This window comes from Humulus lupulus, chromosome 8 (genome assembly GCF_963169125.1).
Source record: "Humulus lupulus chromosome 8, drHumLupu1.1, whole genome shotgun sequence".
Lineage (NCBI taxonomy): Eukaryota > Viridiplantae > Streptophyta > Magnoliopsida > Rosales > Cannabaceae > Humulus > Humulus lupulus.
The window spans coordinates 97,271,064-97,286,384 of NC_084800.1; positions in this window are offsets into that span (position 1 = coordinate 97,271,064).

Below are 15,321 nucleotides of genomic sequence, written 5' to 3' on the forward strand. Positions count from 1 at the left end.
TAGTTATCCTTATACCTCGAGACATTGATTTGGACTTTTGGGGAATCGATTTGCTTATATCAGGGAAAAGCGAAAACAACAATGAGAGAAATAAAATGTACTTAAAAAGGAAAGAAACATGGGTTGAAAAAGGTGTTGGGTACATCATGAAGTAACAAAAATTTGTCTTTCACTTCTAAGATTTTTTAACAATTGTTAGCTATATTTGGTTAATATTAGATTAGATACACATAAATAACAATTAATAAAAATTTGTACAAAATTAGAAAATAAAGAAAAAGATGGTATGAAAGTAGAAATAAAAATTATGCTTTATGCACCTTATCGTAATGTAGGATTTTTGATAAATTTTGTTCTACTTGGTTAGTAGAAAGTTGATTTGACACTTTGAGCAGTGATGTGGCAATGACACGCTGTTGTGACATGTATAATTAAAATAAAAAATAATTTAAATTAAACAAATATATTTTAAAATATTTAAATAATATAAATTAATTTTAAAATAATTGAATAATGACAGGAAAAATACCAAATATTTTCAAATACATTCACTTATTTACCAATTTTTTTTTTCGGTGACAAAAATACCAAATATTTGTTAATAGTTTTATTTAAGTACTAATTCTTTTATTTTTGCGGTAATAATGCCAATTCTTTATTAATAGTTTTAATTAAAATCGAAACAATTTTATGAAGAAAACAAAAAAAATTATATGAAGAAAGAAATCTAATTTTATGTCATATTCATATGAAGATGAAGAACAAGAACGCTATTTTGTTTCCCATTATTTAATTTAATTTAGTTACTCAAATACCTTCACTGCACTAAAATTAGATTTTTTTTATTAATCTAAATTCATTTTTCCCAATGACTTATTATCCACCATTGTTGAATGAATAACACTCGAAGAATAATTCATTCACTATTCTCATTTACCATTTTCACAATAGCAAACCAGAATCAAGCAGGAACATTTAACCCATATTTAAGTATGTTTACGCACAAAATGTAACATTCACTAATAGTAATTATAGCATAAATGGGCGGTTTATTCTACAAGGAAGTAACTATGAACAAAAAGATTAATTGAGAAATAAACACCAAATGTTAGCAAAAAGTAATGGAAATGAAAATGGATTTGTGATTTTTGGCTTTTAAGAATTTGATAGTAAAATAAAACAAATAAATGTAAGATGTAATTAAATAATGGAGAGTAGAAATGTATCAAGAGTCACCTATATACATTGTTTAGCTATTTAGATATTTGATTCACAATATTACACAAATAAGATTCAAATCCCAACAACTCATTTAGAAGATTTAACATTGAAGCACATGTTTATTTCACAAAATATATTTGAGTAATAAAATTAATCTTGGAAGCACAATATTAGTCATGAAAAATCTAAAAATGACAAAATACTTATAGGCAATAATACAATAGAAGATTGAACATAAAACTAACAATCAACATTATTTATACTAATAAGAAATACAAAGAATATGACTAAATCTATATATTATTAGTAAAAATAAATCAATAAAGATAGTGATGAGATGAAGAAAATATATTACTCCAATGTTTAAACTACAAAAGCACATTGAATCAAAAATATATATAACATTATTGTGTATATAAGATCATCTCTAAACTTCCCAAGAAGATTATGCCATTATGCTTATTATTCTCAAAAAAATTATGGGGAAAAATATGAGTGAGTGAAATTTTTGCTATAATTTTGTTACTCTAAAAATTACATACCTACTATGAAAAAAAGAGCTCCAATCTATGGTCTTAAAAATGACTAAAAAGCAAAATAGAAAATAAATTGGGAGTTTACAAATAATACTAATAATAAAATCTGAAACTTATCATTAATAGTATTATTTTTATTGTTGTGATTGCTATTTTGGTCCTGCTATTTTGCATATAAGTGGAGTGACGATGAGTGAGCAGCTGAATGGATTTGTTGACTGGCAGGAGGCTAACTAGCGGAGCCAATAGAGTGCACCACTTGGCACTGGCTATAGAAGGCAAAAGAAAAAGGCATCAGCGGGAGGGATGGGCTGCCTCAATATTTTTTATTTGAAATTTTAATTAGATATTTTAACATAATTAAAAAATATATATATAAAAAACCCTACTAAAACTCTAAATTTATTCAAAACCTCACTTTTTCTCAAAATCTGACTCCGTCACTGCAGTGCGGATTTGGCAAAGAGACACATGGCGCACTGCTGAGACACCAAGTGGTAGGCATTGGAGACCCATGTGAATGGACTTGGAAAAATCTTCCTTGCTTTATGCAAATAGACTTTCCTCTTTCATAAATGCCATCTTTCAATTTGTCAAAAAAAAAAGTCTTTAAATTCTTACAAAATAACATTAATTAAATTAAAAGTAATATTTTTAATTATACAATATATCACATTAAATTCATAAAAATATTAATTCAAACTTAATTTATTTTAAAATTTTAAGATTAATAAAATGACATTTTTGAGCACTAATCAAGCATACCAAACCCATACGAAGAACAATCTAAATATAGTCTTGAAGAATTTCAAGAGTGTGGAGAGAATGGTAAAACCTAGAAATATCTATCATTATCCCCAAATAATCAACAAAACAATCCTAAAAAAAAAATCCCCAAATGAGTGTTCATACAAATTCATACAAACAATATATATTCAAAAAATCACCCAGATTCAATCTAATGAACAAAAATATCATCACAATCCAAAGGAACCATAACAAACATATCTTCTAAAAATAACCCATATCTGTTCTAAATCTCAATCACCCACGACGACCTCTGTGATGAGAAAAAATCACAGCCACGACCTTGACCCCATCTTCGTCGCCATCATCTTAAACCAGCCAAGGTCCTCTGTCGCGCCTAGCTCCCTCAGCGAAGTCCAGATCTGAGCCCGTCTATGTCTATCTCTTCGCGCGCTTCCTCAAATCCACATGCAAAGACTTTGATGCCTCTGTCTTCCCCAAAGCCACCACAAAACCCAAATCTTAGGCCCACCTAATGTTGTTTCTGGCATTGAAGCTGATAGACGGGGAGAGCCTGGAGAAAAGAAGAAAGAAAAGATTGGGGGTATCGGGGTAGAGGAGAGAGAGAAGGAAAGAAAAAAAAAATCTAATTATATAATTGTTTTTTAATTATTATTTTTAATTTTGATTATACATGTGGCATTAATGTTGAGATCGGTTAAATATAATGGTTAAGATGTTTACACGTTGAGGTGCAAAACACTTAACTGTTTTCACTTAAAGAGAAGTGAAAACATGAGATTGTGTAGAAGGCATCTAAAATTGACTTTTATGGGTCTAAAGTGATACAATGAGATATCCAAACATTCCCAAAAAGTTTGGTGGCATTTGAATGTGACAGTCAAAATCCCGTGATCCGTAAGGGGAAAGACCGGGTAAGCTGTGCAATCCCACACCGCCTGGGGAAGGTCAAGTGTAATGATTCTTAGACTGTGTAGGTATGGGATTACACAGTTGAAGATGGCTTAAATGGATTGATGGGTACTACCTATATTAGGAAGGTGCATCTTCTTTTCGGTAGCCCATCACTTGAGAACTCCATGGTTAAGCGTGCTTGGCCTGTAGTAATCTAGGGATGGGTGACCTCCAGGGAAGTTTTCCCAGGAAGTGTGCGAGTGAGGACAAAGCACTCTGGAAAGACTTGTCTTGGCTTATAGGGCCAGTCGTCATTCCAGAAAGCAGCCATAGTGATGTGGGGCGTCACATTGAAGCAATTTTAGGACCATTGGAGTGGCCCAAAGTCAGGGAGGGTGGCGATACGTCATCCTCTAAGTGGCGTAGCATCGCCTAAATGCGAAGGGCTTTAAAAGCCCTAGTATGCAATGCATCGCCTAGGCGGTCTTTTAGGGTCGTACAATTTATGTAAAATGCTCCAAATGATGTGTTTTAAATACTCTAATCCTATTGGTTAGACTAATGATGATGCCTACACTATATATATGGGTTATTAGAGTTGAAAAGCCTTGATCACACTTTCCAACTATCTCGCTAAAACTCATTCTCTCTCTAGCTCTCTAAGACCAAAGTTTTCTCCAAGAAACTCATCAAGCTTGCTTAACTTGCATGAGTTTCAAGGATTGTTCAATCCCAAATCTCATTATACTTATTTGAAGCTGCAAGCAATTGGGAAGACTTGGAATAGAGATTTTGGATGACAATATTCATATTGTGTATAAGCCTTAGAAGTTCCCCAAGTTCAAGATTCAAGTTGCTCAATACAAAGGTTGTATCTCTCTAACCCCAATCTTGTATTTTGTGATTCTATTATGTTATTCATTGTTTGTATTGATGATTAAATGTATCTAAATTTATATTATCATCATTTAGTCATTTAATTCATTATATTCAAGATTTGCATTTATATCATGAACATGTTTCTTTGATTATCAAGAATTGCCTTCATACTTTGAATTTGAATCTTGATCAACATTTAGGGTTTGAAATATTGCATTATTATCATAATTCATTGTTGATTTGCAAATATTAAAGCCATATATTCCCAACAATTACCACATTAGTGCCCAAAGTGTCAAATCATCCTTCTGTTAGCCACGCAGGATGGAAACTAACAGAAGTCCTACATTTGAATAACGTGCATAGTTTAGAGGGAATTTTTAACAAGCGAAAAAATTCGGGTGGGGTGGGGGGGCATGATTTGAAAGTGGTAATAGTTCAGGAGGAAAAAAAATCCTATTTATTCTAAATAATAATAATAATAAAAGGTAGAAGCATAAACTGGAAATATTAAAATCCTATTTGAAATAAAAAGATACATAAATAAATAGAAGCATAAATATAAAACATAAACAAATAATATATATAAAATACATACTTTTTTCATTAAAAAAAACTTAATGCAAAACAAGATAAGTTAAAAAAAATCCTAAACTACTTTCTTCTTCTTCTCCAATCTTTTTAAAAAAGTTCTACATAATCAACAAAATTTATTAAAATGAATTTTCTTCACTTCATGACCCTAGGGGAAAAAACCATCAAATTCATAATTTTCATATAAGAACTAGGAGCTACATCAAAGAGAGTTTACAAAAGCTATTCCTTCTCTTGGGAAACTATATAACGTCGTTACACATGTTTGCAAGCCGCGAAGGGACAACCCCATCATCTCCAAAGTTGACTTATACAATAGGTTAACTAAGCTCCCATTGTCCACCAATACTTTATGGACCTTTTTAATAGTGAGCTACAACATGACCACCAAGTGATCATTACGAGGAAAATGTAAATGTCGTGCATCTTCCTCAGTGAATGTTATTGCCTGCTCTTGAGCTCGTTGCTCTTCCTCGTTGTTCAGGAGCATACGACGTGTTGCCCTTGTTTTTAAGCTCCTGAGCAGACCTCTTCTAAGCTATTTGCTTGCCCTGCCTAGATGAGGTCCTTCTTCAATAGTTACTACATCTCCATCAAATGGTGGTAACATATCATCTCAAGCATAGAGTTGAACCTAGGGTTGTGCCTGTTGCAGAGCTGCTGCTTGTGACCTGTTTGGTGTAGCTCAGGCTCTTGTGAACTATTTAAGGCGACCTTTGAAAATCTTTGTATAATTCCCCACATCATTGTGGAAGTGGTAGAGTTCACTTTGATCTTTCTTTTCTCACTGGCTCCTCACAGGGTTTAAAATCTTGTAATGAATACGGTTCTCGGTGGCCATGTAGATATTTCTTATGTATCCATTAGCTCATTACGTACTGTATAAAAGTGAATGTAGTTTTCCTCATTTATGTTCTTTTTTTTTTCATTTCCAGACCTCTGGTAATTTCCATCATTTCCCACACTTGAGGTATTTGTCAAACGAGGAATACTGGCGTTTGCTTGATTATATCTAGCCAATCCAACTCTGGCATCCTCTAGCTGAATAAATTCTTGAGCCCGTTTCATGAACTCTATCATGTTGTGACCTTCTTTTTGTTGTAAGCCTTCCCAAGAAATACTATAGGCTTAATCCTTGCTGCAATGCCATTAACTTAGCACTCTTGTCTACCTGCCTAACATGAGCTACTTCACTTGTAAACCTCTGACTATTTTTTTTAGAGTTTATATGGGTTGTTGCTTGACATTTGTTATTGGGAGTATAACTTAGAATCACAAAATTAATATTGTAACTCAAAAGAATTAAACAAATTTAATCACATAAACAATGGAAGAATAGCACAACTCAAATCAAGAGAAAGAAATGACCTTTGAAATGAGAAAATCCTAGTTACACAAAATCATAAGTTTAATGGAGATGAAAAGGATTGACATAATAGAATTGTTGTCCAAAAATTTATATTTCTAGCCTCCTATAAGAGATTGCTTGAAACTACTACAATGGTGGAATGAATTTGGGATTTACAAGCCTTGGTCTTCAAACAAGTCAAGCTTTCTTGATGAAGATCTTGGAGAAAACTAGTAATCTTTGTGAGTTAGAGAGAAAAAGGGTTTTGGAGACAGAGAGAGAGAGAGAGAGAGTGGAGAGTGATCAATTAACCAAAATCTCAAACGAACCCCTTAAATAGTGTAGGAATTTTCATTAGTGTTAACTAATGAGATTAGAGTGTGTTAAAATAAGTTTTGGTGCCAAAAACACGTAATTGTATGGGCCTGTACGAACGACCCACATGACACGACAGACGGTGTGTCGCCTGTCTGGGCTATCGTAAGACACGTGATACATCACCTTTCAACAGGCGATGCAGCACCTCTTCCACTGACTTTTGACCCGTACATCGACCCAAAACATCTCCAAATGCCTCCTAAATTTTTGGGTATTTTTATATACTCCAAAGAAACACTTTGGACCCAAAATGATAGTTTTTAAGCGCCTACAAAAAAAGTAAACCCGCTCATGTTGACTTTAGTGAAATCGTTATGGTTTTTGCACCTCTTTGTGCATAAATAATTTCACTATGTATTTAACCAATCCTAACATTAGCGAGGGTATCCACCTCAACTGTTACATCCTAAGCAACCATAAACTACTTCTTAAAGTCAGAAGAGAGTTGGGCCCATGAAGCAATGGAGTGTTTCTTATATTTCCTAAACAATCGTTTAATAGGTCTAGTAAGGGTTATTAAGAAACAGGTACACCGAGCATGCACACTTACTCAGTGGAGCCTCATATAGATAATTAACATACTCAAATGATTGTTTGGGTCGATTGATCCATCATAAGTCAGAATGTGTGTCATTTTAATCCTTATTAAGAGCAGTGCATCAAAGAGATATGGTGCAAAGGGCTCAACCTTTTCCTCGAAATCAAAGGCATACCCTTGTGTAGTGAAACACTTATTCATCTATTGTTCTATGGCATCCATTCAAGCTTGCATGGGTGTGGATGCTTGATAGGTTGAAGTTGGAGCTGATTTATTATTATTCATACTTCTACTTGTTGGGCCTTAGGTTGGGCAACCTCATTCTGAGTTGCGTCTTGGTTATCATGCTGGTTACTCAGCTGAGACATTCAATCTCGAGCTTCATCTCATTAGGAGTTAATCATTCGTGTAAGTTAGTATGGTGACATAAGGAATGCTCCTTTTGATGAGCTTGCCCCCTTAGATCAGGCTAGTCATTATCTCTCTAGCTCGATTTAGGTGGTCTCGTAGGTCAGGTTGATTATTCGACACTGAGTTTTCTCCATAAATGCTTACCGACCTATACTATGACCTATATCTTCCTGAGATAAAGCTCATTCCTATCTATTTATTAAGAGGTTGTGAATTACAGACATGAACCCTTATTCTAGTGGTCCCTATTCACGACACATGGCTGGGCTCATGGTGACCTATATTGCAGACCTTTCTTGAATCCCTTGTGGATTCGTCCCAAGACTCATGGTTTCGTTGGCTAACCATCCTCCGTGGTGGCATGCTTTTTGGGGTGAAAGTTATTAGTTGTACCTTTATCACTGTTCCCAATCAGGAAGGACTTCTCAAACATTTATTAGAGGTGTACCTTAATATGGTGGGACCTACCTAACCTCTCTCGGTAGAGGGTCGCGAGTTGGAGAAATTTCTTGGTCATTCAGAAAAATGACTTGAGGTAGTGGAACTTCTCTAGCACAAGCAATGTGATCTTCAAATTTTTTCTCTTGACTAGCTATTGGGGCCTGCTAATGCTTGCAAGGTCACCCCACCCTCCTAGTCCATTGAGGAGTAGGAAGCTGATTATGATGTTCCATTCTTAGGAAATTGATTTCCTCTTGCATTAGTGTAATGGTATTTTTCAATTGGATGATTTTGTTTGGTTGAGTTGGGGATGCAAAAATCCCCTGATTTTTATCTTTCTCTTCAAACTTGCCTAACACATATCCTTCCTACATGGGCTTCTTGCCTTGTCTCCAAGAGTTGTCTTTTGCATCTTGATCTGATAGAAGGTTACCGACCTCCTGTTCTATGTGTAGGTTATCATCTTCTAGCAAAATCGATCAATGATTGTTCACCATTGTGATAATAAAGAAGAAAGAAGGAAGAAATAATAAAATTATTTGAATGCTTAATGCTTTTAATGAAAGTACTAAATTGTTGACACAATTTTCATCAACCAAATTATAGGGAACGATTAACCAATTTGTGTAGAATGAAAGACAAAGCATTCTGTGTGGTTCGACTATTAACAAAGCCTAGTTCACGAGTCTATGTTATTAAGAAAATAAGAACTAAGTGTTATAACTTAGAAAGTTATTTCACTGTGAGTTCTAATAACATTTTTGTAGAGTATTTGTATGTGAAAACATATGTGTTTATTCACATATTTCCAACCCTATTTATAGTAAATATAATCAACAACTTTCTCACGTTTTATGGAAAAACAGCTATTTCCTAGGTTGTTTGAATTCAAACAATATATTTGAATAATTTTATATAAGTGTCTAAACATTTATTTATAATGTGGAACTACTTTTAGTTACTATAAATCTCAGTAAAACTGCTAGGAGAAGTGTTGACACCATCTTGAGAAGACCCAGCTTAAGTATATCTTCTCCATGTTTTAGCTCGTTTCATTTCCTTCTATTTTATAAAAATGTGAGCTCAATAAGATGTCTTGGCCTGGCATTGTTCCACAAACTCTAAATGAGTCCTTAGTTCTATGAAGACCATTTTATAATAAGGATTTACTTGACTTATGAACCGACTTGTCTCTTGATTGTGATATGTGAGAAATAAGCTCAAAAATTGAGTATAACAAAAATCTCTTCCGAGTTCCAGGTCTTTCATTATGACGTTTGCTTGTTGCATATGTAACTTGATCTACTAGTCCAAATAACATATTCTACTGTGATTTGAGTGGCAAAAAATGTATTTTTCTTGTACCAGAATCTGTAAGTAGCACATGACAAAGTAATTACCGTCTTCCATACATTCAGAGCAATTACAATAGTATTGTTAAAAGTTAATCCATGAATAATTTCATTTGATATTACTCTTTTGCATGCATTTTTATGTGAACCCATATGTTTATTCTTATATAACTTTTTGTCATAATCCAATCATGATGTTTATGTTTAAGAGCACTGTAATGCCCCGAATTCTCCGATATGGTTTAATGGCGGGATTAGTAGGCCAGGAGGGCCATACTTGTTTAATTATGCCATTAAATGATATTATGCATGTATATGAGAATTATATTATAATATGATGTTAAATGCATGCATGTGGGTCCACATTTGTTTACAAGGGTACTTTGGTAATTTGGCCCGTTGAGGGCATAATTGTATATTTGTTTGCATGTCAATGATATATTGTGAGGCCACATTATAATGTGGATTGGTTCGAGATATTCGGCATGAGACGATCTTTAAATATAAATTATCAGTTTGGTCATAACAGGCTTAAGCTTGGGGCTCGAAGTGAGTCTCGGGGTGATTTTAATGATTAGAGCGTTACCGGGAATTATAGGGTAACAGGATATGAATTATTGGTGTTTGAGATTATCGAGATTAGCGGGAATTGGAGAGCGTTAATTATAATTAACGATATAGGTTGGAAAGGACAATTTTGCCCTAAGGAAGGCTTTAGAAACCTTAAGTGACCTAGGGGCATTTAGGTCATTTGGTTTGGATGTATATGAAACTTTAGTGGCTGTAGAAAAACAGAACAAAAATAGAGCAAAGAATTTTCCTTCCCGTACATCATTTTCCCTCATTTCTCCTTTGGAGTTTTTGAGCCCAAATTGAGGAATCAAGCTAGGAAATCAAGGGGTTGAGTTCATGGAGTTGATTCAGCCATTGAAGGGGATTTAATCTCAAGTTTAAGGTGAGTTTCAGCCATAAGTTTTTTGGTTTTCCTCTGTTTTCTTTTAGTTTTCAGCCTATGATTTTGTTGGGGATAGTTTGGATTAATGGAAGTTTTGATTGATGTTTAAGTTGGGTTTTGGTGAGGGTTTGATATAGATGATGTTTAGGGGTTGGATTGAGTGTTGGGATGAAGTTTGGAACTGGTTTGAAGGTTTGGTTTCAAGGAAAAACGCAGGGGAAGAAAGTTGGTGCTTGCTTGCTGGTTTGCGTAAAGGGTCGCGGCATGGCTATGGTGAGCCACGGCCTACGTTGGTTCCTGAGGTAGAAATGGCTCTGTCAGAGGGGTGAGCCGCGGCATGGCTCTGGTGAGACGCAGCCCATAAGGACATTTTTGGCTAGAAATGTGTTTTTAGCTTGGGGATTCAAGCCTTAGGCCTCGGGGTCAATCCTACTACCCGGTTTAGTAGGATACGATGTCTCGGAGGTTAGGTTTTGGTTTGGGAACCCTTTGTTATCATTTTCATTGATGAATCCTATATTTTGGTTATGACCAGGTAACCATCAGGGAGTTAAAAGATTGATCGTTCTCAGGGGTCGTTCTTATATTAATTTTCACTCGAACCAGAGGTAAGAAAACTGCACCCTGTGTATATGTGACATGCATGATTATTATTGAGGCATGTTAATTGATAAATGTGGACATGGATTGCCTATTAAATGCTAGCAAATGTTGAATACTTGTGTATGTACTGATTAGTCAGGGACATTGACCTAAAGAGTCAGAAATGGCATAGCGTCATGAACGCCGAGCCAAATGAAGATTAGATCTAATCGATATCAGCAAAGAATGACTCATATGGGGTATTAACGCTGGACCGACCCTAAGGTTGATGAACTTATAAGCGCTTGTCTGGTCTAAGACCAGTTATTCAGAGCCAGGGCATATGGCCCAGTGACTGTTTGTCACATGGCTAGGGAACACTGTTCCAATGTTATGACACTATGGTCATGAGGGAGGTTATGTTGGTGACTATTCACCATGCACCTATCCTGTTCAACCTTATGAAAGGCTCACTTATCTGTTAAGCCCTGGTGACCCTATCATCACATGGCTGGAGGGTGCTATCCCTATAATTAGTGACTCTTGCAATAGTCACCTATTTGTTTGGACTGATGGTCCTGAATGATTATTATGATCATTATTGATATTATATCATGCTTTATTGCGTTTTCTTGCTGGGCCTTGGCTCATGGGTGCTATGTGGTGCAGGTAAAGGGAAAGAAAAGCTCACCCAGCCTTGAGTGGAGAGCTTAGGTGGTGATGTGTACATATGCGGCTGCTTGACCACCACGGCCAAGGCGTTCTCAAAGGAACTGGGGGGTTTACCCTATTTTTGCCGCTTAGGTCGGCGGGATTATAAATTTGAAACTGTAATGACCATTTTGTACTGAGAACAACTTGTAAATGTTTTGATTTGCTCTGCAGAGCAGTTTGTAATGAAAATATCCATTTCCTTTTTATTAGTTTTCCACCTTAACCTGATAATAACACTTAGAGCACATTTTTTACCAAAGGACTCGGGTAGCGGGTCAAATTTCCGGTCCACCGTTCACCGTAACTGTTCTGGGGTAACCAGGGCGTTACAACTTGGTATCAGAGCAATGCCAAGGTTAGGGTTCCTGTAGACTGGCTGGGCATGTACACGCATCACTGAAGTCAAGCTCGACTCATGGTTTGGTAACTATTTATGTAGTTATACGCATGACTGCTTAAATACAACATATATGCTTTACCTGTATGCATGAAGCACTATGTTAAACCCGTGCCCTGAAATATTATATCCTCAGCAACTGTGTGCTTATTAGTATTGGGAATTGCTGGAACATACTTATAAGTATGATTGGTTATGAACCATTATGTGATACATGCTGAGTGTTAAATGCTATAAACATGTATCTGCTTGTATATCTGTATGACTGTGGAATGTGATAATTGTCTGCTTGTTCTTGGATCGTAAGGCGGCAAGAGGTTTAGTTATTACTACCTGACTGCCATATTGATCATTATTTCAGCAAGGTATCAGTGACATAATTATGAATCCGGGACAAACAGACACATTAGCTGGCCAGAGTGATCAGGGCCAGAATAATAATAATAGCCAGGGTCAGGAAAATGACCAGTCTCAGATTCCACAGCCAGCTCCTGTTAACTGGCAGCAGATAGTCAGTGATCTGCAGGCTACTATATTGAAACAGGGGGAAGAGCTTCGTCTCTTGAAGCAACAGCAAGGGCCTTCAGTGGCCAGTGTATCAGAGGCACCTCCTGTGTCGGTGCCAGCAGCTAGGCAGCTGCCTGAGGTTGGGAATAAATGGGAGCCTCTTTATGAAAGGTTCAGGAAACAACAACCTCCAGTATTTGGGGGCAGTGCAGATCCTGCCAAGGCTGAACAATGGATGAGCATGATTACCACTATCCTTGACTTTATGAAGGTGTCTGGTAATGAGAGGGTGGCCTCTGCTACCTATGTGTTTCGGGAGGATGCCCGGATTTGGTGGGAAGTGATTACCCAGACCAAGAATGTAAATGCCCTGAGTTGGGAAGAGTTTCACACTCTATTCAATGAGAAGTATTATAATGATGCTATTAGGGCGACGAAGGCCGAGGAGTTTATTAGGCTACTTTAGGGGAACTTATCAGTCACTGAGTACGCCTTGAAGTTTGATCGTTTGGCAAAGTTTGCCATGGAGCTGATGCCCACTGATGGGACCAGGAGAGAGAGATTCTTACAGGGGCTACAGCCCAGGTTAGCCCGAGATGTACGTATCACCACTGTGGCAGGAGTTACTACGTATGCACAGGTGGTGGAGAAGGCACTCACAGCTGAGAGTGCAGAGAATAGGATCTGGGGTGATAGTGCAGCCAGGAAGGAATTCAGGAGGCCAGGTCCTCCATTTGTGGGTTCAGGTAGGGGTGTTGGCCCCAGCGATCAGAAAAGGAAGGTTCCTGACACCTTCCTAGTTCCAGGTCCTGACAAGAGGCCCCGTGGTATTTCTGTGGGTCGTCCGGGTGGTGGTGAAGCCTGGAGGTCTTATCCTGAGTGCCCCAGATGCAAGAGGCATCACTTGGGAGAATGTAGGGCAAAGGCCTGCTTCTCTTATGGAGCAGTGGGTCATCTTAAAAAGGATTTCCCTAAGGCAAGAAAGGAAGAACCTAGAAAGGCGGACAGCTCGGCCCCAGCTCGAGTGTTCGCATTGACTCAAGCAGAAGCTGAGGCTTCCCCCTCAGTTGTTACAGGTCAGCTTCTTAGTGCTGGAACCCCTTATAGTGTGTTGATTGATTCTGGTGCTACACACTCTTTTGTTGCTAGTAGTGTTATTGATAGATTGTGTAGACCATGTGATTTCTATGCTGTGGGGTTTGGTACCTTGTTACCCATTGGAGAGTTGGTGGTATCCAGGAGGTGGGTCAGATCTTTGCCAGTGACAGTAGAGGGCAGAGATTTGTAAGTGGATTTAATAGAGTTGGTTATGACTGACTTCGATATGATACTGGGTATGGATTGGTTGGCAAAGTATGGGGCAACCATTGATTGCAGAAGGAAGATGGTCACCTTTGAGCCTGAAGGTGAGGATCCTTTTGTGTTTGTTGGTGCTGTGCATGGACCTCGTATTCCTATGATTTCTGCATTGAGGGCTAGGGATTTGTTGCAGGGAGGTTGCATTGGATTCTTAGCCAGTGTGGTTGATACCACTCAGGTTGTGCCAGTGAGACCAGAGGATACCAGGTTAGTTTGTGAGTTTCTGGATGTGTTTCCAGAAGATTTTCTTAGGTTGCCACCGCATAGAGAAATTGAGTTCGTTATAGAACTGGCACCAGGGACGGAGCCAGTGTCTAGAGCGTCTTACAGAATGGCCCCAGCTGAGTTGAAAGAATTAAAAGTGCAGTTGCAAGAACTGTTGGACTTAGGTTTCATCAGACCTAGTTTCTCACCTTGGGGTGCGCCAGTTCTGTTTGTAAAGAAGAAGGATGGTTCTCTGAGAATGTGTATTGATTACAGGGAACTTAATAAACTGACAATCAAGAATAAGTATCCTTTGCCAAGGATAGATGACCTGTTCGATCAGTTGCAAGGCAATAAGGTATTTTCAAAGATCGACCTTCGTTCTGGTTATCATCAGTTGAGGGTCAAGGAAGGGGATATACCCAAGACTGCTTTCCGTACCAGGTATGGGCATTATGAGTTCCTAGTTATGTCATTTGGATTGACTAATGCCCCTGCTGCTTTTATGGATCTGATGAACAGGGTGTTCAAGGATTATTTGGACCAATTTGTGATTGTCTTTATTGATAACATTCTGGTATATTCTCAGTTAGAGTCAGAACATGAGTATCACTTAAGATTGGTTCTACAGAGACTGAGGGAACACAGGTTGTTTGCTAAGTTCAAGAAATGTGAATTCTGGTTGTCTCTGGTATCTTTTCTTGGACATATTGTCAGTAAGGAGGGGATTAAAATGGATCCAGTGAAGATCGAAGCGGTCAGAGATTGGCCAAGGCCAAAGAATGCTTCTGAGGTTAGAAGTTTCATTGGATTGGCAGGGTATTATAGACGTTTCGTGGAAGGGTTCTCAAAGATTGCTAGTGCTTTGACTGAACTGACACGCAAGAATCAGAAATTTGTGTGGTCAGATAAGTGTGAGAACAACTTCCAGGAACTGAAGCAGAGATTGATTACAGCTCCAATCCGAAGTCTTCCGACAAGTCAGGAGAAGTTTGTGATTTATTGTGATTCTTCTCATCAGGGTTTGGGCTGTGTTTTGATGCAATCAGAGAGTGTTATTGCCTATGCTTCTCGTCAATTGAAGGAGTATGAAAAGAGGTATCCTACTCATGATTTAGAGTTAGCAGCTGTGGTTTTTGCTCTGAAGATATGGAGGCACTTTCTCTATGGAGAGAAGTGTGAGATTTATACAGACCACAAGAGCCTGAAGTACTTCTTCACCCAGAAAGACTTGAATATGAGG